Source organism: Eschrichtius robustus, chromosome 13 (genome assembly GCF_028021215.1).
Source record: "Eschrichtius robustus isolate mEscRob2 chromosome 13, mEscRob2.pri, whole genome shotgun sequence".
NCBI lineage: Eukaryota > Metazoa > Chordata > Mammalia > Artiodactyla > Eschrichtiidae > Eschrichtius > Eschrichtius robustus.
In genome coordinates, this window is record NC_090836.1 from 45636531 (window position 1) to 45656830 (window position 20300).

General features: G+C 51.0%; 1 long non-coding RNA gene across 2 annotated transcripts; it reads right to left on the minus strand.

Moving 5' to 3' along the window:
• Positions 1 to 527: 527 nt before the first annotated feature.
• On the minus strand, positions 528 to 9321 carry LOC137775504 (uncharacterized). Of its 2 annotated transcripts, XR_011076033.1 has the most exons (5): positions 9085 to 9319; positions 6426 to 6520; positions 3078 to 3161; positions 1672 to 1918; positions 528 to 681 (listed from the first exon to the last, which is right to left on the minus strand). It is a non-coding gene; the product is annotated as an uncharacterized lncRNA (long non-coding RNA). The 2 variants fall into 2 exon arrangements; XR_011076032.1 differs by lacking the exon at positions 528 to 681 and having other exon boundaries at positions 789 to 1918; positions 9085 to 9321.
• Positions 9322 to 20300: the final 10979 nt, after the last annotated feature.

Sequence of the window (20300 nt, forward strand, 5' to 3'; positions counted from 1 at the left end):
CATGCCCAAGATCACACAGCTAGTAAGAGGCGGATCCGAGATTCAAATTCTTAACAGGCTGGCTCCAGATTCCAGTGCTACGCTGACACTTAAGCAGAGATTTGTCTGTTACCCTGCCAAGCCCTTGATCACAAAGTGAGGCTTCTCTTTGATTGACAGAGCAACCGAGGTGGAGTGAAGCTCCTTTCTGCTCCCTCTTTCCCTCTCTGAGCCACAAGCTTCTCACCTGTAAAATGAGGACAGGCACTTGGAGGGATTAAGGGGCTGGGAAGTGTTGTCAAGAGGCCACCACAGGGTCGGTCCTCAGTCGTAATTTCCTTCCCTTTGGCCCAACCAAAAGCCCTACTGCACCACTTTTTTTTTTTTTTTAACATCTTTATTGGAGTATAATTGCTTTACAATGGTGTGTTAGTTTCTGCTTTATAACAAAGTGAATCAGCTATACATCTACATATATCCCCATATCGCCTCCCTCTTGCGTCTCCCTCCCTCCCACCCTCCCTATCCCACCCCTCTAGGTGGTCACAAAGCACTGAGCTGATCTCCCTGACCTGCACCACCTCTGGATTCTGCTTTCCAGGGAGCTACAGGCGGTGATTCCTCATCCCTCAGTGAAAACCATCCGTAGAGAGTTGTCCCCCATTCCTTGGTCCAAAGCCTCTCTCTTCCAATGGGGAGCCCCTGGAGAAGAGGAGGAATAAAGCTCACCTGGGGCCCCTGTTCCCCCTCCCCCACCTACACCCAGGTGAGCCAGTCAGGGTCCCAACAGCAAACACGTGACACATTCAAAAGGGCTCCACTGAAAGAGTTTAATGACATGACAATTTTCAAGGCATAGTTGGAATTAAGGGAACCGTTAAGGGCTGATGAGGTACCAAAAGGGTTGAAATGGTGCCAACAAAACTGGGGTCGGGGAGAGCAGCCACCCAGCAAAGCCGGGGCCATTGGGGAACCACAACCCCTGCCAGGACTTCGGGCAGGCCGGTGGCAGAGAGGCAGGCAGGGGACAGGGAGACAAGTACCTTGGCTCCTCTCTCCCCTCCCTGCCAGGACCCCTGCTGGCCAAGCCAGACCACAGATGGGAAGTCAGGAGCCCAGGTGATGCCGTCTGCACAGGGCAGCCTCCAGGGCCAGGGTGGCCCAGAGAACAGAGGCGGCAAACAAAATCACCCGGCCCGCTCCACCTGGGATTCCCTTAGGACACTGAGGCCTTAACTCTGCTGCTTTATTGCCACCTTTGTCGCTGCCTGCAGCCCAGCAGCGACCCAGCTCAGAAGGAAGATGGGATCCAGGCAGAAAGAAGCTGGAGGGAAGGGGGCTACGCTGAGCATAGGGAGAGGCCAGGAGGAGGGCAGCTTTGGGGGGTAGTGATGTCAAGTGGTGACACGAGACTACTCAGTACTTGGTACAGATCACTGTAATCTTGCTCCGGCCTCCCCTCTCTAGACTGTAGCCCCCGTGGGGTGGGGATTTTGTCTTGTCCATCCTATACACCTAGCATGGTGCCTCTTAAGTACATAATCAGAACTTACTGAATAAATAAGGGGCTAATCGGTAAGTGAACAAGCCTATTCACAGCTCAGGTGTACACCCTGGGCCCCCGTCGGGGAGCACTGTTGAGTGAAGCACACATAACCCTCCTACAGGAGCTTTATTTCAACCATCCACCACCTCAGGTTTTCCATGCCGCCGCCGTTCAGTCACCGGCTGCCCAAGCCCACGTCTGCCTCTGAACTGGTCAGAGGCCGCGCTTTGATGGCCCCCGTTCAAACGTGCAGTGACTTCATTTGGCGCCTCTTGATGAGGAAATCGGGGAAACAGCAAGGGACTTCATTTCTCACAGCAGCCTTCCTGTGAGCTTTCTCCAGAGGAGTCTTGATCCATGGCAAACCGTCTGTGGTATTCCCGGCTGGAGCCCCTGGCAAGAGATGGGAGGCGAGAATGACAGTGCCAAGGAGGCAGCTGAACGATAGTCACCCTGGGAGCCACAGCTCTGCCTTGCTTTTTCCAATGGGCCATAAAGACTGAGGGGAAGGGGAGGGAGGCGGCCAGGGAAACACACTCGACTTCCCAAGTATAGTCACTGCGCCAAGCCCACCTGGCGGAGCGATGACGCACAGACTCCGGGCTGGGCGGCTGGCTTCGTAATCCCTGCCCGGCCATTTGCCGTCTGTGTGACCTTGGGTAAGATGCTTCACGACTATGCCTCAGTTTCCTCACCTTAAAAAACGTACGTGGAGAAGATTAATACCTAGTTCGTATGGTGGTGGAAAAGAGATGAGTTAATAGTCATGAAATAGTGCACAGAGGACATGGTCCGTAGTCAGCCCTGCATAAATTTCATTACATGAGATTGAGCAGGACACTTGGGTTCTAGTCTCAGAAACTTTTTTTTCCGTAATAAGCCCAGCCTTGGATGCATCTTATGTTTGCTCTGAGAAGTGAACAAATGCATGTGAAAATTAGAACATGTTACAGTTTGTTATTTGTCGTCAAGCTCGTGTACGTGCCTGATTGAGCAGGGGTCGGTGGGGGTGTGGACGCTAAAGGGCTGTCAATCGTCAGTTTCTGATTATCTGCCTTGCTGAGGTCCCCTTCTCGTCAACATCATCGGCTCTTTGGCTGGTTCAAGCCTTTGCTTGACAACATCCAGGCCTCTTGTGGTCCCTCCCACACAGCACGGGCTGGAAGGATAAGGCTTTTGAAAGCAAAACTGGTCCTTCCCTTCCTACCCACGAGGCAGGTATAGCCAGTGGACACACACTTCCAGAGAGGAGCTGGCAACTCCACCTCAGCCCACTTTGCCTTTGGGCAAAGGGAGGAGAGGGGCCGAGCCAGGGCAGGACAGGGGAGGGTGGCCAGCTCCTCTGTGCTGGGGCCTCAGAAAGAAATGTATCTGTCTTTGTTGTGGAGACCTGGGAATAAAAAACAAATCCATCCCAGAGTCCAGTACGAATGTGCTGCCACTTACTGCTACCAACATGATTTCAAATAGTTACTTAATCTCTTTGAGTCAGTTTTTCTCATCCTCAAAATGGGGGTAATCATACCTAATTCAAAGAGGGAAAGGGAATTACCTGGCAGTCCAGTGCTTAGGACTCGGTGCTTTCACTGCCGTGGCCCGGGTTCAATCCCTGGTTGGGGAACTAAGATTCTGAGAGCTGAGCGACGAGGCAAAAACAAACAAACAAAAAACAAGTGAAAATCAGTGAGATATATTACTCCCTTGGTACATGCCTAGTCCAATACTTGGTAGATATTATTAGCTGATATTTTGCGTTGTCTGCACACCATCCCCTCTGAGGGATGGAGAAGTAGTGCTGTTTTCCAGACTGGAAAAGCTGGTGGCAGCAAAAGTGATTGACAACTCTGTTTTGTTTACATTTTCTTTATGGAGCACATAATAGGTACATCATTTGTTCATTCATTCATTCAGCAAATGTTTACAGATCTTGCCATTATTTTGCCTACTTGTATTTATCTTACTCTCACCACTAAAACTGCAAGGTTCATGAGGGAAGGGGCAGTGTCTCTTGGGTTCACTGGATGCTTTGTGCATACTTGCTAGGTGAGCAGAGGGTGGAGCTCAAAGCCTGTCTGCGACACTGAGATGGACCAAGCAAGGAGGCAGGGGCAGGAGGTCTGCATTCTAGGCTCCATCACACCTCCCACAGACCTTGGAGCCTCCACAGACCTTTCTTCAACTGTGAGATACTGGAGGATCGCTGGAGACCAGACTCAGGGAACCGCTTCCCCAGTGGGAAGATGTCCATTCATCTACTCTGTGTCTCTGAAACCCCTGGAGAAGGCTCTGAGTCCCCAACTCTGAGAAGCACAGCAAATGACCCAAATAGCAACAAGAAAAGAATGAAGAGAGAATGGAAGGAGTAGCCCCCCCCTCAGTAACTTGCAGAGGGAGGAAAATTCCAGCTTATTATATGTAACTAACACAAAAGAAGGCATGTTCCCAAGACCCTGCTTTCATGGATATTGGGTATTCCCACGTATAAGACACACCCATTCTTTTTTTTTTTTTTGCAGAACCAAAGGTTTTATTTTTTTAGTAATAATTTCAATTTTTATTGTTATCAATAATTAACAATAAAACTAATATCTTTTTTTATGCCTCCACATGGTTTTTTTTTTAAATTTTTATTGGAGTATAGTTGATTTACAATGTTGTGTTAGTTGTGTTAGTTTCAGGTATACAGCAAAATGATTAGGTTATATATATACACATACAAATATATGTATATATACATATACATACTTTTTCAGATTCTTTTACATTATAGGTTATTACAAGATATTGAATATAGTTCCCTGTGCTATACAGTAGGACTTTGTTGTTTATTTATTTTATACATAGTAGTGTATATCTGCTAATCCCAAACCCCTAATTATCCCCACTCCTTTTCCCTTTGGTAACCATAAATTTGTTTTCTGTCTGTGAGTCCGTTTGTTTTGTAAATAAGTTCTTTTGTATTAGATTCCACATATAAGCGATATCATATGATATTTGTCTTTCTTTGACTTACTTCACTTAGTATGATAATCTCTAGGTCCATCCATGTTACTGTAAATGGCATTATTTCATTCTTTTCTGCGGCTGAGTAATACTCATATATACACACACACACACCACATCTTCTTTATCCATTCATCTAAGACACATCCATTCTTGCCCACAGACCTCATTCTGTGTGATCCAGGCTGTCTAGAGACATAAGAGTTAAGGTAGAATCATAATATCCCAAAGGTAGAAACAACCCAAACATCCATCAATGGAAGAGTGGGTAAACAAAAGTACAATGGAATATTATTCAACCATAAAAAAGAATGAAGCACTGATACATGCTACAACACGGATGAACCTTGAAAACATTATGCTAAGTGAAAGCCAGCCACAAAAGACCACATAGTATATGATTCCCTTGATATGAAAGTCCAGAATAGAGAAATCTATAGGAATAGAGCGCAGATCAGTGTTTGCTTAGGGCCAGCAAGGGTATGGAAGAGTAAAAGGGGGTGATAACTAAAGGGTATGAGATTTCTTTCAGAGGTGATGAAAATGTTCCAAAATTGACTGTGGTGATAGTTGCACATATCTGTGACTATACTGAAACCACTGAATTATACACTTCAATGGTGAATTGTACAGTATGCGAATTATATCTCAAGAATCTTGTTTTTAAAAAAGAGAGAGAGAAACGGAGACGGAATGGTTGAGATGGAGCAGGAAGACCAAAACAAAGCCCAGGCACTGTCTGTCCTGGCTGCCCCCCAAGCCAAAGCCTGCAAGTCACACAGGCAGTGTTATGGTAGCCCCCAAGCCATGACTCAGGAAGATAAATTGGCCCCAGAGGTATGGGGCTGGGTCCCTTCTCCCCTGACAGCTCCCTCTCTGTGTTTTTTCTGGCATGAGAAACATTCTGTCTTCTTGTATAAATAGGGGAAATTTATGACAGTTTTCCCCCTTCTCCTCCCTGGTGGGCTACTAGGAAGGGGCTGGATGGGGGGAGGAGGGAGACATAAATGTGGAAAGACTAGAGGGAGGCAGGGAGCTCGGCTCTGGCCCCAGCTCTGCTTTGCATGTTTGACCATCTGGGTGAGGAGGCGGCTGGAGCAAAGGTGCAGCTCGGTAGTTTCCAGGCCCAGGGAGGCGGGTCTCCAAGGCAGACATCCAACTGGAGGGACCCAGGGGAAATCAGGCAAACATGGCCTGGCTATTCCAGAGCTTTATTGGAGGAGACACAGGCCCCCTGCCTGGTTTGGGTTCTTTCTGTCCTTGCGATTTGTTGAGGCAGCTGATATGATGGTTAGAGAACCCATCTGGGATTCAGAAAATGACAGAAAAACTAAGTGTGTGACCTTATGCAAGTCACTGCCTCTCTCTGGGCCTTGGGTGTAATTAAAAAAAAACAGGGGAGGGGATTGAACTTTCAGGGGTTTTCAAACTGGTTTTAACCATAGGGTCCTTTCTTCAAATAAAACCTTATGTAGCAACCCAACATCTAACATGAGTGTCCTGCCGAGCTTCTTAGGTTGACGTGAGGGTGGGGATGGGAGATACCCAGGCCCCTGTGGGTGACATGAAGGGACTTGGCCAAGCACAGGATGATCTCCAAGGTCCCCTCCATCTCTGTCCTCAGGTGGGAAGGTATATTAGGAAGGATGATGACAAAACTGGTATTAAAAAAAGGGCCCCAAACACAGCCACATATAGAAAACAAGTTTACTTGTCACACAACGGTCCGGACGGGAGCAGTCCCAGACAGCAGGTGGCTCTGTTCCACCTGGTCCATCAGGAACTTGGGTTCCTGTTCTACTCTTGCTCTGCCCTCTCTTAGGGATTTCTCCTCAACTGCATGGTCAAAGCTCAGTCTCAGGCACATCCGGTCCAGCTCATGAAAAGGAGAACTTACCCAATGTCTTAAGGCTCTGATGACATTACTTGGCTCACATCCCCCTCTGGCCACACCTGGCAGCCGGGAGATGGATTGTCCAGCTCGGAGGTTCTCTACCCTCGCAGAACAAGGAGAGAAGGATTAAGTAGACAACTAGCAGTTTTAATCCAGGGCTCAAACCCCTCAGCTGAGCCGCCCTCTTCTTCCCCTCCCAGAGGAGGAGAACTAGAGTCCACAGTTCAGAAAACAGTGTGATTCCCAATGAGGTCCCACCATCCACCCCGAGATCAGAGCCCCAGGAAAGTGATAGCAGGCTTCCTCCAGAGAGACTACCTTTCTATCCACCTTCTTCACAAGGATGTGAGAAAAGTTTCTGTTGCCACTGCCCCCCTGCCACTCCCTCTCTCAGTCTCACCTCATTCTCTAACCCCTGTTCCCAGTCACTAGGCGTGACTACAAATAAGGGGGAGCAGGATGGCCAGAACTAGGAAGGGAAGGTGAGACCGGGCTGGAGAGCTGTGCTTTGCAGGCAGCCCAGGTATGGTTTTGGTGCCAGGCAGACCCAACTACCAGATGTGTGACCTGAAGTGGGGATTAAGCTCTCTGAGCCTCAACTGACTCTTCTGGATATAAGAATGAGAGGCTCACTTGCAAGAGTTGCAGCTCCCCTCTGCCCTCCCCCGATAGCTCCAGCGGGATCAGATGAATTTCACCTAAAAAGACCATCAGCCAGTCCCCAGTCAGGTCCCCACTGCGCCTGGATCTCACGGCCCCGCCCACCCCGGGAGGCACGGCAGTGGCTGTGCTGGAATCAGAAATAAAACCCTCCTCTTCCTCCTCCCCCGCCCCCACTTCCCATCACTCATCTGGGAATCCAGGGCGAAGGAGGGAGCTAAAGTGCAGAGCGTTCATTTAATATTAACAAATTGAAATGAATTCTTTGAATGCCAATTAACTTGGAGCAGCCCCTTATTAATAGTAATTTAGATTCATACTTGGGAGAAGCGGTTACGGGGGCTGGGCCGAATGTGCCCAGAATGTCAGTGTGACGACGGAGCTGGGGACCGAGCGGGGAGGAGCCGTGGCAGTGTTACTTCTGCCGAGTTCGGCTGTTTCCCTCAGAGGAACGGACAAAGTCAGCAGAGGCGGATCTTTGGGAAACAGATTTCTCTCAACATTTGAGTTTTGTACCTGCAATGAATCTGAATAGGCTGAAACCATATCACACCATTTTGATGATTTACTTCACAGTGACGCTAGAATGTCCTCAGAGCTGGGGTTTACCGCAAACTCTCCTAAACCAGAACCCACTGACCCAAAGTGATCTAGTCCCTAGGCCAGCTCTCTCTTCTTCTTTGTGTCCGTTCAAAGCCAGAGCTGGAGATCAAAATGGGGTCCCCCAACCCCTGCCACCTCCACCTTAATCAGAAGTAAAAGAGGGGACTAAACATTGTGTCTCCCTTCTGGGAATCCTCTCCCAGGAGGCAAGAGTCCCAACAGGCTGACCCCGAGCTAACAGCTTACATTTAAGGGAGAAAAAAAATCTGCTGGTACTTTTCTTAGAATTCAGGGACAAGATGAGAACTAAAAATTCAACTTTGTGTACCAAAGACTTCCCCAGAATAGAGCCAAGGAGAAAGAGCTTGGTCCCAAACTAAAAAGTCAAACAGAAATTCTGCTTTCCCTGAATTTGCTGGCTTGGGGAGTCGGACTAGAGGTGCCCAGAACCAGAACCTCAAGTGTAAGCTCTGACCCAAGTAGGACATTTTCTTCTTCCCCGGCGTCCCACCTTGCCTGGCTGGGTGAATCGAATTTGAAGCTGGGAACTGTGGAAGTTGGGGGTGGGAGTCTGAGATGGAGGATGCAGGAGGGCAAAGGGGGCTGAACAAGGGTAAGGAAATGTACAAAATGGTGAAGTTTATAAAATTAAAACTTTAAAGATGGTTTAACATACACAAAAGATTAAATTTAAAGAACAGGTCAGGTTTTAAAAGGAGGTAAAATACATCAAAATTGAAAGATTAACATCAACAAAAATTGAAGACTATGCATACAACACTTCAATTGTTCTTTAAAATAGGAGGGGTCGAATGAGTCAAAAGAGACCTCATTCACACTCTCATAGAGTTTCCCAAACAATAAATTCATTTACAAAACAAAAAGAGAAATCAACACAAAACTAACCCTTGGTCTACACCAGGAGGAAAAAAAAAATCGTGTCGATTCAGTAACAGCTGAAAAACTAGTGACGGAGGAGAAAAGCAAACGAATAAACTTGAAATATGTTAACTGATTATTTGTGAATATTGAAATTGGAAGATGGGATGGAGAAAGGCACGAACTTAACATCATCAGAAAAGTGAAACTTGCAAAAACATAGGGTGTAACTCATCTGCAAAGTAAACTCTCCTTAAATAGAATGCTCCTCTCCAAAAGAAGAGAATATAAAATTGATCCAAAAAGTACCACTAACCCTCCAAGAAAAGTATATTAATCTGAACTTAATCTTTCCCCAAATCTGAAATTATACGAAAAAATACAAAAGGATTATATTTTTTCAACTAAGAGAAAAACAAAACCGGATTTAAATTGTCTAATGGGGCAAGAAGGGGGACTTTTTTGCAGGTGCCAGAAAGGATGGGGCTGGGGGTGTTTGAGGGATGGAGGACCCGCTTACCTTGCTCTGGAGCAGCGGCTGCCGGACAGAAGTGGGTGCGGGACTCTGCGAGTGCCTGCGTGTTGGGGGAAAGGAGGATTCGGGGATCCCGCTGCCCTGAACGAATGAGGAGGGTGGAAGGACTGGGGGGCACCCATTTCCCCACCTCCGCCCGCCTCCCTCCCTTCGGTACCCAGGCCTAGAGAGCTACTGAAAGTTACAAATTGCTTCCATTATTAGCTCATCCCGGGCGGCCTGGTCATTGGCCAACCCCGGACCACGTGGTCCCTCGTACCAATCGATCGAATTTCTAGTGCAATTCTCTGTATGTCCCTTGGCTCTGGGCAGGGAAACGGGGGCGGGGAGCAGTGGCGCGGGCGCTGGGGAGGGGCTAAGGAGAGGGTCACTTCGTCCCCTCACCCTCCTTCTCTGCCTTGTCCGGGCCCTGAGTGTCGCCCCAGAACGGGTTGAGGGAATGTTGTGGGTTGGGACACACCCTGGAGGGCGCAAACTGGAGGAAGCGAGAGACGTCGCCAGGCACCCAGGGCCCTCTCCTTCCAGTTCCCCGAGCCTGCCCGGTCCCGCTGGCTTCTCCCTCTATAGCGCCCAATCTGCCCCGGGCAGTCCCGGGCTGGCAGCCTGACCCCGTACCCCGGGCGCTTGAGTGTCATGTCCCGGGATCACTGCTTGGGCCCCCACTTTGGGGAAGATGCACGCGAGTACCGCTTCCCCGGAGCTCGCCCTGAATCAGGCGCCTGCGCTCTCAGGGGCGCCCACCCTACCCCGACCCCTACCCCTGTGCCGAGTTTGCGCACCTCCTGACACAGTTTGAGAGAAGGACAAACTTTTGAGTGGATAAAAGTCAAGAGGAACCCGTCTGGAGCAGGTGAGCTGGGTCCGGGAGGGGTGCGCTGTAGCCTGAAAACAATGTCTTTCCCCATCTCTGTCTCTCCTTACTCCATCCCGGCTCCCCTGCTGGCAGATACTAATCCCCACTAATCAGAGGAGTGGGACCAGAGCAGCTTTCCCCCCTCGAGTTTGGGGACTAAGGTGGCAGCTGGCAGAGGGACGAGGAGTGTTGCTTCTGAAACTAGAGAGGATGGGAGAAACTGGGGGCCTAGAGACCCATAGCGTCTGAGGGTGATCACTTCTTTCCCCAAACGCAACTTGCGGGAACTTCAGAAAAGTTTTTTGAAGAGAGACGGAGAAGGGAGCAGAGTTGGGGTTCTGAGGTTTACAGCGAGAGGGAGGGCCCCCTGCTTCTTATACTAAAGGAAGGATGGGTTTGTTTCCCAATCAGGGCTGATCACGGATGTAGAAAAACCCGGGCAGGTCCCGAACCTGCTCATCCAGGAAGCTCTTAGAGACGCTTGGAGATCCCCAAAGGGCTTTCCCAGGAGAGCGAGAGACGTGCTAGCCGAAAATAGTAGTTTTCGACTCTGCCGCGGTGGGGGCGGGGTATCGCCCCAGAGCCTCAGCCCGGGACTTCCTGGGGTCCCCTGCTGCCCCGGGACCTTTTGCTGATTTTAAGTTAGGAGTGACATGAATTTCTTCTTCTTCTTCTCCTTTTAATTCCAATTTGACTCAGAGACCCATTTCCCTAAGATGGAATCCAGGGAGGGCTCCTCCCCACCTTCCAACTTTCTGCAGCTCGCGCAGTAGGGCCAGGAAAAGAGTCCCCTACCCCCTTCCCGGGTCTGGGATTGCCCCCCCACCCCGTCCCACGAGAAGTCCCGGGAGGAAGGGATGGAGGAGGCTCTTCAAAAGGGAGTCAAAGAGGGTGGGTTCAGAGCGCGCGACTGAACTTGGGGACCCCGGGTGGAGAGTTGCGCGAGTGGGCAGTCCAAGGCGGGGACGGGGGCTGGCCTGCGGGGTCTGGGAAAGCGGGCGAGGGTCGAGGCCGCCGCAGGTGCACTGGCAGGGCCGAGGGAACTCTGGAGCCCCGGAAAGGGAGGCCCAGCCTGGGCGGAGGGTCTCCGTGGAGCCTGAGGTTTGCAGGCCTGGCCTGAGGAGCCAGGCAGGTGGCGGCTGCAGCATTTGGACCGCTTCTTGGAAAGGGCCGGCAGGGACTGTGGATCCAGGAGAGAAAATTCCCATGTCGAGCAAGTAGTGTCTCTGGCCTCTACTTGGCCCACATCTTTTGGTCAAGAGCGGCCAATCCTCCCAGGCCTTTGTTTTCACTGCGCCCGAGGTTTTGCTGCAAGTAATCCAGGGGCTGCCCCGGCACTGCTCCCGAGGGAGCCCTGGAACTAGGCCCGCCTAGCTGAGAGGTCCAGGAGGGCCGCAGGGGGCACCGCCTAGGGACCCGGAGGGCTCCAGGGCGGGGGCCTCGGGAGGGATGTGTCCAGGGGCAGATGTAAAGGCAACTGATACTCAAATATAAGCCCTTTTCTTTCCTCCCATCCCGAGGCCCTGGTGCACCCCTCCAGCCCAGAAGAGTTGGATGGAAGGTCTCATCCTGCCCAATCCCAAAATGAACATGGGAGCCGACTGGGGTTTCTTTTGCAGGCTGCCCCCGGCTCTGGGTGCACTAAGAGAAGGTGCCTGCTTCTGGACTTTGCCCCCTCCCTCTTTGATGAATCCAGTCCTTTTTGCCCCTTCCTCCCCAACACCATGCACACACGCACGCACACACAGTCTGTGGAGCTGTCTCTCTTTTACTCTTTTCTTCTCTTCCTCTTTCTCTTTTACTAGGATTGATGGAGTGACAACAGTTTGGCAGGTGTCCCCTAAGCCTGTAGTGAGGAGCTGTGGACTTAGCCCTGACTTCTCAGCTAGCAGGGAACAGCCCCATTCCTGGGCCCTTGAAATTGAACCTCACATTGAGGGAAGTTGAGAAGGAATGGCATGAAGGGTGGCTAGGCTGGCACAGGACGGAAGCCCCGCCCTGGGGAGGGGGCACTTTTATGCCTTATGCTGGTTGCAGAGAGAGGATTTAGAAACAATGGAAGATGGAAAGGAGGTCGAGGAAACAGCACAAAGGACTGGAAAAATTGAGAACAACAAAGAGAAAAGACTGGTGAGGGAAGAGAAAATTTGAGAAAGCCCCGATACTGGGGGCAGCGGAAGGAACTCGGGAGGGAGATGAAATGAAGGAATGTTGATAAAGGACAGAATGAAGAAGCAAGATTAGTTTGTTGTATGAGAGAAGAGAAGGAAAGAGAAAGAAAAGAAAGAAAGGAAAAATGAAAGAAAAAGAAAGGAAAAATGAAAGAAAAAATGAAAGAAAGGAAGGAAGGAAAAGAAAAGCAAATGAATGAAAGGAGCTAGAAAGTAGAAGAAAAGGGAAGGAAAAGAAAGAGAAGTTTTAAAAAAAATAAAAGAGAAATGAATGGGAGAAAGAGAGACGGGTAGGAAAGGAGGAAAGCTAGGAAAAAAGGAAAGAAGGAAGAGAGGAGATAAAAGTGGAGGGAGGGCAGGAAGAAAGCAAACGAAGGAAGGAAAAATGAGAAATATACAGAGAGAAAAAGAGGAAGGAAAGAGAAGAAGGGGGAACTGGGTTAACAGAAAGGGGGTCTAGACGGGAGGAGCAGCGGGAGGAAAGGCGTGGGGAGGAGGGTGAGCGGGGAGAGGCCCAGTGGGGCTGAGGCGGGGGCTCCCAGGTATCCTGGCTGCCGTGACCCTGACCTCCCAGGTTCCAGTGCCCACCCCAGGCGGCTGCAGGCCGGGGTCACAGGAGGGGTGGAGGCGGAGGCCAGCCTCTTGCGACTCACTTCTCTCCAAAGTAGCTGACAGAGCTGGAGGAGTTCATAGTGCAGCCGCACCTGCCTGGGGCTGACCCTTAGGCTCTGCAGGTCAATATCTGGCTCCCAAAGCAGTGCTGGAAGCAGAAGAAGCGGTTTAGAGAGGGGTGAGTCGCGGACCCACCCTGGCTCTGTCTCCTGACCTGCCTCCTCTGTCTGCAGACTGGGCCACTTTGTTCTGCCATGCTCTGGCTCTGTGACCTTGGGCCTCAGTTTGTTCTCTATGTCAAATGAACCCTTTTCACTGGAGGGTTCTTCTGTCACTTTGGTTAGCCTGCCCGTATGTGTGCAGGTGAGAGAGGGGTGATGATAAGGCCCGGTCCGTTCTGGGAAGGACATCTTCATTTTCTTCCTTGGTGAGAAGAAAAATCTTCCTCCTTTGCCATACTTATCTCCATCCCTGCCCCAGAAAGCTACCTTCCAGGGCAAGGGATCTCTCCATGCCAGAAGGGGTTGGATTAATCTATAAAGAGCTTGGTGTGAGGTTTATAGATGCTGGAGGAGCCGAAGAAAGCATCTCACACTGGAAAGAGAACAAGGGCATGCCTTCCTAGGGCAAGCGGACTTTCGGTCTGCAGTGTATTTCACGGAACTCACACACACAGAGAGATTAATTGGCAAAATGGCTTTAGATTCAGCCTGTAGAGGAGGTTGACTTGGGGCGGTTGTGTGTCTGCAGCCTCTTGGGCCTGTGGTCCCGCACCCTGTCCGTGTGCTCCAGCGGCAACCACCCAGTTAAAGCCAATTAGATAACTCCTTTGTTTCCCCAAAGTGGGATGGGGCAGGTCACTGAGGTCAGCACATCTTCCAAGGGCAGCATAAGCCTTGAGGATGCAACCCTCAAACCACCGGCCAATTTTATCATGGCTCTGTTAGCTTTCCTCCCCTTTCTCAAGCTCCTTTCCTTCTTTTATCTCCCTCCACACACCCCCACCCACTTGCTCCCTTCCTTCCTTCTTCCTGTTTTTCCTTTTCTTTCTCTCTCCCTTTTCATCTAGTCCAGGCTGGGGCTCTTGTACTGTCTTCGTACTCAGAGGCTTTGCTCTGAGACCTTCAGACAAGCTAACATGCGCCCTAACCTCAGGAGTTCATTACCTGGATGCAAATATTAGGAACGGAAGATGAGAGGCAAAATGGGGAGTAAGCTTTGCTAATCAAGTGCGGGATGAAGCAACACATTTTCTGTATCAATCATGATTATCGCCATCACGTTCCCGTGGCTTACCCCAGAAGATCCTTCCCCACCTCACCCATCTGCAGGCCACAGTCGGCCTGCCCCTGCCCATAGGGGTGGAGTTGCTGGTGCCCCCAAGGCTGTTGCTCTCCCGGGGTGAGTGAGGGCCTGCAGGAGCTCACCTTGGTGCAGGTGGGATGAGGTCAGTGAAACCAGGTCAGAGCCTCAAACTATTAAATAAGCAAAGCCTGTTTCCCTATTCCCATTGCCTTTAGGGGTCCTCTTTCCCTTGAATGGAGAAGCTGGTCGATTCTGGCTCTTGGCCGTCTCTCCAAGGAATGCCCCTGATTAGCTGGGCCTGCCGCCGCCATCCACATTTGCTCAGCAAAGAAGGGAGGCCTCTTATTCCAGGCCTTGGTGGAGGGGTTCCAGACTGTCTGCTCGGAGCAGCCTCCTTGCCCCCAGCCTGGCCCCGCTGGGAAGGAGGGAAGCCAATTCACTTCGCAGGATCCGGAATCTTGAATCACCAGGGGCAGAGCCGACAGCTGCGACTGCATCCTCGAGTCTGAGCCTGACGCTGGAAGCAGCTTCTGTCTTTGGGTTCTCCTTGCTGCCTCGGTCTCTGCTCTGTTCGGCTTGCTATTGTGTTTTTCTCTCTCATTTAGGGGTTTTGGGGGACAGGGAAAGGAAATGTTTCTCCTCGGGCCCCTAATCCTTCCCCACGCCCCTGCCAAACCTTAAAGCTGCTGATGGTAATGAGCTGCAGCTTCTGGCCCTGCTCACAAGCTGCTCAAAGCAAATTCAAATTCTCTTCTGGGCAGGAGGGAAGACAGATACTCCTTCCTCAGTCCTCCCTTGCTCATTGATCCATTTTAAGGGCATTTGGGGGTCAAAATTGAGACCGGATCGCTTCTGTTGGTAGAAAATTAGCATTTTTTAATCACGCCAAAGGCCCAAATTTCTCAAATCAAGGAATACGAGGGCTTCACCCAGACCCACACCTCTTCTCTGGCCTTCTCTGATGATAAAGGTTTGTTGAGGCGGAGGAAGAGACGGGAAATGAGTAGTTTGTTCTATCAAGAAATCAATCAGTAGCTGCAGCTGTTCATGCCACTGATATTTATTTAGCACCTACTATGTGCAAAGCATTGTCCCTACCTCTGTTTGTCATGACGGTCAGTAATGAGATTCTTGCCACTGTGAGGCTTTAATGCATGTGGACAAATACATAAATAAATGAACTGATGGAAAAGAAAGTTTGGATTTTGATTGCCGCCTTCCATGTGCCCGGTCTCCGAGCCCGTGTTTTCCCAACTCCAGCTACCCAGACCCAGCCGGTTGGAAAATAGGACAGCCCCAGGGCTCATTTGTTTCCCCCACTGGAAAACTATTAGAAAGGGAGCAAGAGTTGTGCAGTGGGAACGGCAGAGACGAGAGCCCTGAAATAAAGGGGTTGGGATGGTGGGCAGAGGGGTCCCCCAGAGGTATCTTCCCATCTTTGAGGTGTGCATTGTCGGTGAGGGGGGCTATGTTTCTCTGGGTGTCTGAGCAGGTCTGCAGGTTTGCCTTGGTGTAATCACATGCCTGAAGGTGACAGCAGGGTGTGCATGTGCAAGTGAGCTGAGGGGGGGCTGGACAAGTGTTTCAGCAGCAGGCTTGTGTGCACTGGGCCCAGACGCCTGCACTGGAGCAGGTGCATGGGCGGGGGAGGTGCATAGATCTGAACATATCTCCGCATACATGACCCTCTGTGTATTCGAGAGCGTGTGTACCCGCTGAATTATTATAAAATTACACTGACCCTTACAGCAAATCCATACCGGCCCGGCCTTTCTCCCCCCGACCTCTCGACCTCTGGGGTGCCTGAGGAAAGAGCTGACCGGGTCACCGCCTCCCCCTAGTCAATGAGTCTCTCTCCATTAGCATGAAACATGAATCTACTGGCAGCTTGACAAATTATAACTAGCAGCCAGAGTTTTGCCAACTGGCTGGCTTGGGCGCTGTCTATTTATCACTGAAAATGGTAAATCATAAGAATCCAGATGACTTAATTATTCAAATCCACCCAGACCCAGAGAAGCTGCAGTCCCGTCAATCTCAGCCCTGGGCTCAGGGAGAGGGCAGGGGGAGAAGGCTGATTGCTTGGGAGCTGGGAGACTCGGGTTCCAGCTCCTCTGCCCTGCCCGGCAAGTGGGGGCTTTCTCTGCCACCCATTCCCCTCCCTGCCTTCCTGCCCACCTTCCCGGGCAGAAGCCTGACCGATTGTTTCGGCTGCTGACCGTCCCGAGGCTCTCCCCTCCCCGCCTCCCGCTGCCTGGTCCCCAGGCTCCTGCAGTGTTTCTCTGCCTCTCTTTGTGTGGGTCTGTTAGCTTGCTCTCTCTGTTTCAGTGCCTTCATTTTTATTTCTTCTCTTTCTCCTATCCTCTTCACCATTTCTTTCCCTCCCTGCTCCCTACGGATGAACGCTGACCCACAGGCTCACACACACACACACACGACCTCTCTGATGGAGGTTTGCCTGTACCCCCGGCTCCTTTGTTCTCCGTGACCCGGAAGTGCCCAGCTCAGGATCTCCACGCACACATACTGCACCCTCCTTAACCCAGCGCCCTGAGTCGTGGAAGGTCTGAACCCTCTCGACCTGGGAGCCACATGGAAGCACAAATGTCAGTGGATGATCTGGGCTCATTCTGCCTTTCACCCACCACGGCATGTACACAACTTTCCTGTCCCTTTCTTCTGTGGAGTTCTGCACGGCTCGGGCAGTCAGAGATGTGCCCCAGCAGGAGGCAGGCCTGTGTCCCAACAAGGCCCACCTCGGGCTGTCCCCTTGCTCCCAGCGTGGAACCACCACAAGCCCTAAGGGAGGGATCCCTCAATGTGAGTTTTCCCCGAAGGAGAAGGAAATCTGTTTACAGAACAAATCCTAGACCCAGAGGTCTGCACGCGGAGCTTCTGGGGGCTCTTTGATCTCTGGGTCCTTTTATCTTTGTGTCCCTTACAACCCAGTATAAATATGCACCCCTATTTCTTCCAGTCCTGGGCCCCAAGGGAAGTCTATGTTCTCCCGGCCAGTGAGGGGTGGCGCTGGGTGGGTCCAACGTGCCCTAACGCTGGGGTTCGCTCACGCGAGAGGAGGTGGTGGATGGCGGGGAGGGTCACCGGAGCTCCCCTCTTTGAATGGTGTCCTGGCTTGTTCTTCTGGGGGGCTTGTTCCACCCACGAGGACCCCAGAGCCCTGTCCCCAGAGGCTCCTCGGAGCACACTCCTGTGTCTGCAGACGCTTGTCAGTTTGGCTCTGAGTGGCTAGGTCAGTGCGTGTGACTGCACACTTTCGGGAGTCCTTGTGCCAGAACAACAAGTGACAATGTCCCCACCAACAGGGCACCTGAGGAAACAGTCCTCTCACTCCCCGCAATTCCATTTCAAGGCCTCTGAGCAACGTTGCTGTCAATAGAAATTGGCCTTGCCCTATCACAGAGCTCTGAAGAAGGAGCTGCTTGTTTCTGCTACTGAAAATGAGTAAGTTCTTCCTTGAGTCTAGCCTTCTTTTCCTTCTGGGTTGGAGGATGGAGATGATCAGGAATCTTGGGAGGGGACTCCCCACCCTCCAAGAGAACATTTATGACCGACAGGGGACCCTTCTACACCCGGGCTCATCCCCACTGCTAAAACACCACATTCTCCTCCTTCCTTCCTCCCCACCTTTCAGATCCAGGTTGTTATTTGACCACAAGGGCAGTGTCCACGGGTGAGGCAGGAGGGGAGAGGATCAAGATTCAAAAGCAGGCCAGCAGCTGGGCGGCAGGGGAATCAATAAGGGCGATAGATTAGAGACAGGTTTCTCTCACTTTTTTTTCAGGCTGGCTCAGTGTCCCTGCCCCAGCTCCTAAAAGCAGGTGGAGGACAGAGCCAAGCCCTGGCCTCTCTCTGCCCTTCTAACTCAAACAGGTTCCTAATCCCTGGGTAGAGGGTAAACAGCCTCTGAGCACGGCCAGGATTAACCGCAGAAATGCCGCTACCCCCGCTCCCACCCCATGTTACTAATTAGCCCAACAGCTTGGGGGAGTAGCTAGGAATGCCTTTGTGCAGCCCCGCAAGCCCAGGGCTGAGCTCTGGACAGTATCTCTGGTGCTGGACCAGCTGAGGGGGGCAGAGGGATTCCCACCCCCTCCCCACTCACTGACTCCCAGATCAGCGCAGGGCAGACAGCGGATTTTTCCTCTGCACCCTCCCCGAATCCCCCGGCTTCCCCTTGGCTGTTCACAGCTGGGAGGCAGGTGGGGGACAAGAAGGAGAGTGGAATCGGCTCCGGAAATCAAGCGACCCAATAAAAAATTAATTGTCTAATTAAAACCATGAGGAAGCCCCTTGCCAGAGTCTGCCTCTGAGTCGTCAGGGCTGTAAAGGGTGGGAAATGAGTCTCAGCTCCTAATAAATTCCTGATTTGCAGCTTGGTCTGTCAGCGAAGGAGTAGGAGAGCTGAGCATTCTGCCGTGCTAGGGCCTCCTGGAGGTCATGCCATCCCTCCCTGCGCCCCCAGCCCCAGTGATCACACCCACACCACCACACACACCCAGCTCGAGCCCAGAGACAGGAGCCTCTCCCAAAGGACAGAGAGGCCACCGCCCAAGGCGGGCGAGTATTCCCGAGACTGACCCTCAGGCTCCCCAGTCCAGGGGTCACCCCCGCCTTCCAGGTCTTTCCTCAGGAAAGCAAACGTCCTGGAAACTTCTCCAACTGCAGAGTTCTTCATTTAGGTTAACCGATCGTTGTTAGAAACAGGTTGCTGTGTGGGTGCGTTTTGACCTCATCCCCTCCACTTCTGTGAAAAATACATTTTTACGTAATTCATGAACCAACACTCTCTTAAACTTGTGCTGATTTTTGCACGAATGACAGGGAACCATGCTAAGAAATGAATTCCTCTCCCCTAAAAAAGGGCTCTGCCCAGTTGGCCAAGTCCCCTGGAAGAATGAACACAGAGCTAGTCCAGAAAGGAGTGCGGAGTTAGGCAACTCTCGAGGGTAGATGGCGATCCGAACCTTTGCCCTGGATAATTGTACCAATTCTTCACTTGGGTCAGCCCCGCCTCTATTCCCTGCATCCCTCAGCAAAAGCAAGGGCACTGTCGTCAGAGGCATTAAGTCATAATAGCAGAAGGAGGGGGAAGCAGTTAGCACACAGCCTTCAACATCCTAATACATTCTTTTATCATACAGAATACAGTATGGGATGTATATCTGTGATTAGCTTCTTTAAACAAACACGGAAGAACAAACAAGGGCTGTCCTTCGGAACAGTCACCTTAGGAGGAAATACGCTTATCCCATCTGTACCTCTCTTGATTAAACCATTTCTGCAAAGACTCCTTTAAAGTGGACTTTCTAGCCATTTTACAAAATACTCAAGAGAACCAAGATTAGCTACGAATCGTTTTTTGACTGATTCCAGAGAAGCCAATGATAAAGATCTGTCACCAATAAGGACATTTAAAGACTGAGTCACATACCCTGAAGACAATTCCCAAAGAAGAGTTACAGAACTTGTGTCATTGTGGCCTTGCTGGAAGAAGGGGGTCGCCCCAACGTGACTACTTGGAGGCGGCGGTGTTTTCAGTTGCATTTCTCTCTGGCCACATCTGGAGTGTATTATTTATCATTCCTGATGATCATTCTTTTGTTCATCTGGTTGTCATTTTTCATCCTAAACAGTGAACTAAGAAGGAGAAAAAGGGAAGGAAACAAATTCCTGACCCCCATCTGGGTCAGGATCTCATTTCAGATTTCAGCAAATTCCCATGCACAAGTGTCACCAGGGTGGCTAGGCCTTTCTGCTTCCAAGAACCCCGAACCTAGAGACTGGAATGTCAGCACTGATTCTGGTTCATCTCATGATAACTGCAGACCTACTAAGTGCCACTGGGCCTTTACACGTGAGTTATTCTTTTCAATCTGGGGATTAAAGACAGTTTTCCTTCCCCGATGGATGGAATTTGTCATTTCTTTTCCCTGCTACTTAGTCTCAGACTGCACCCTGCTTTGTGGACCCGTTGTGTGGGAGACACTCTGGTTTCCTGGTGCCCACGTCTCATGAGGACATGACTTTGGAGACTATTTTGTCCATCTCTCTGTCCCCGGGCAAAGCCTCATGAATATTCCTGGTACTCAGGTTAACCAGCTTGGACTGGTAAACAGAACCCTGACCCAAAAAGGGCATGATGGTGGCCCACCATCACCACACGACCTTGGGCGGGGGGGGGGGGGGGGGGGGGAGGGGGCGGAAATGCGGCGACCATGCACATCAAATTCTATGTGAAT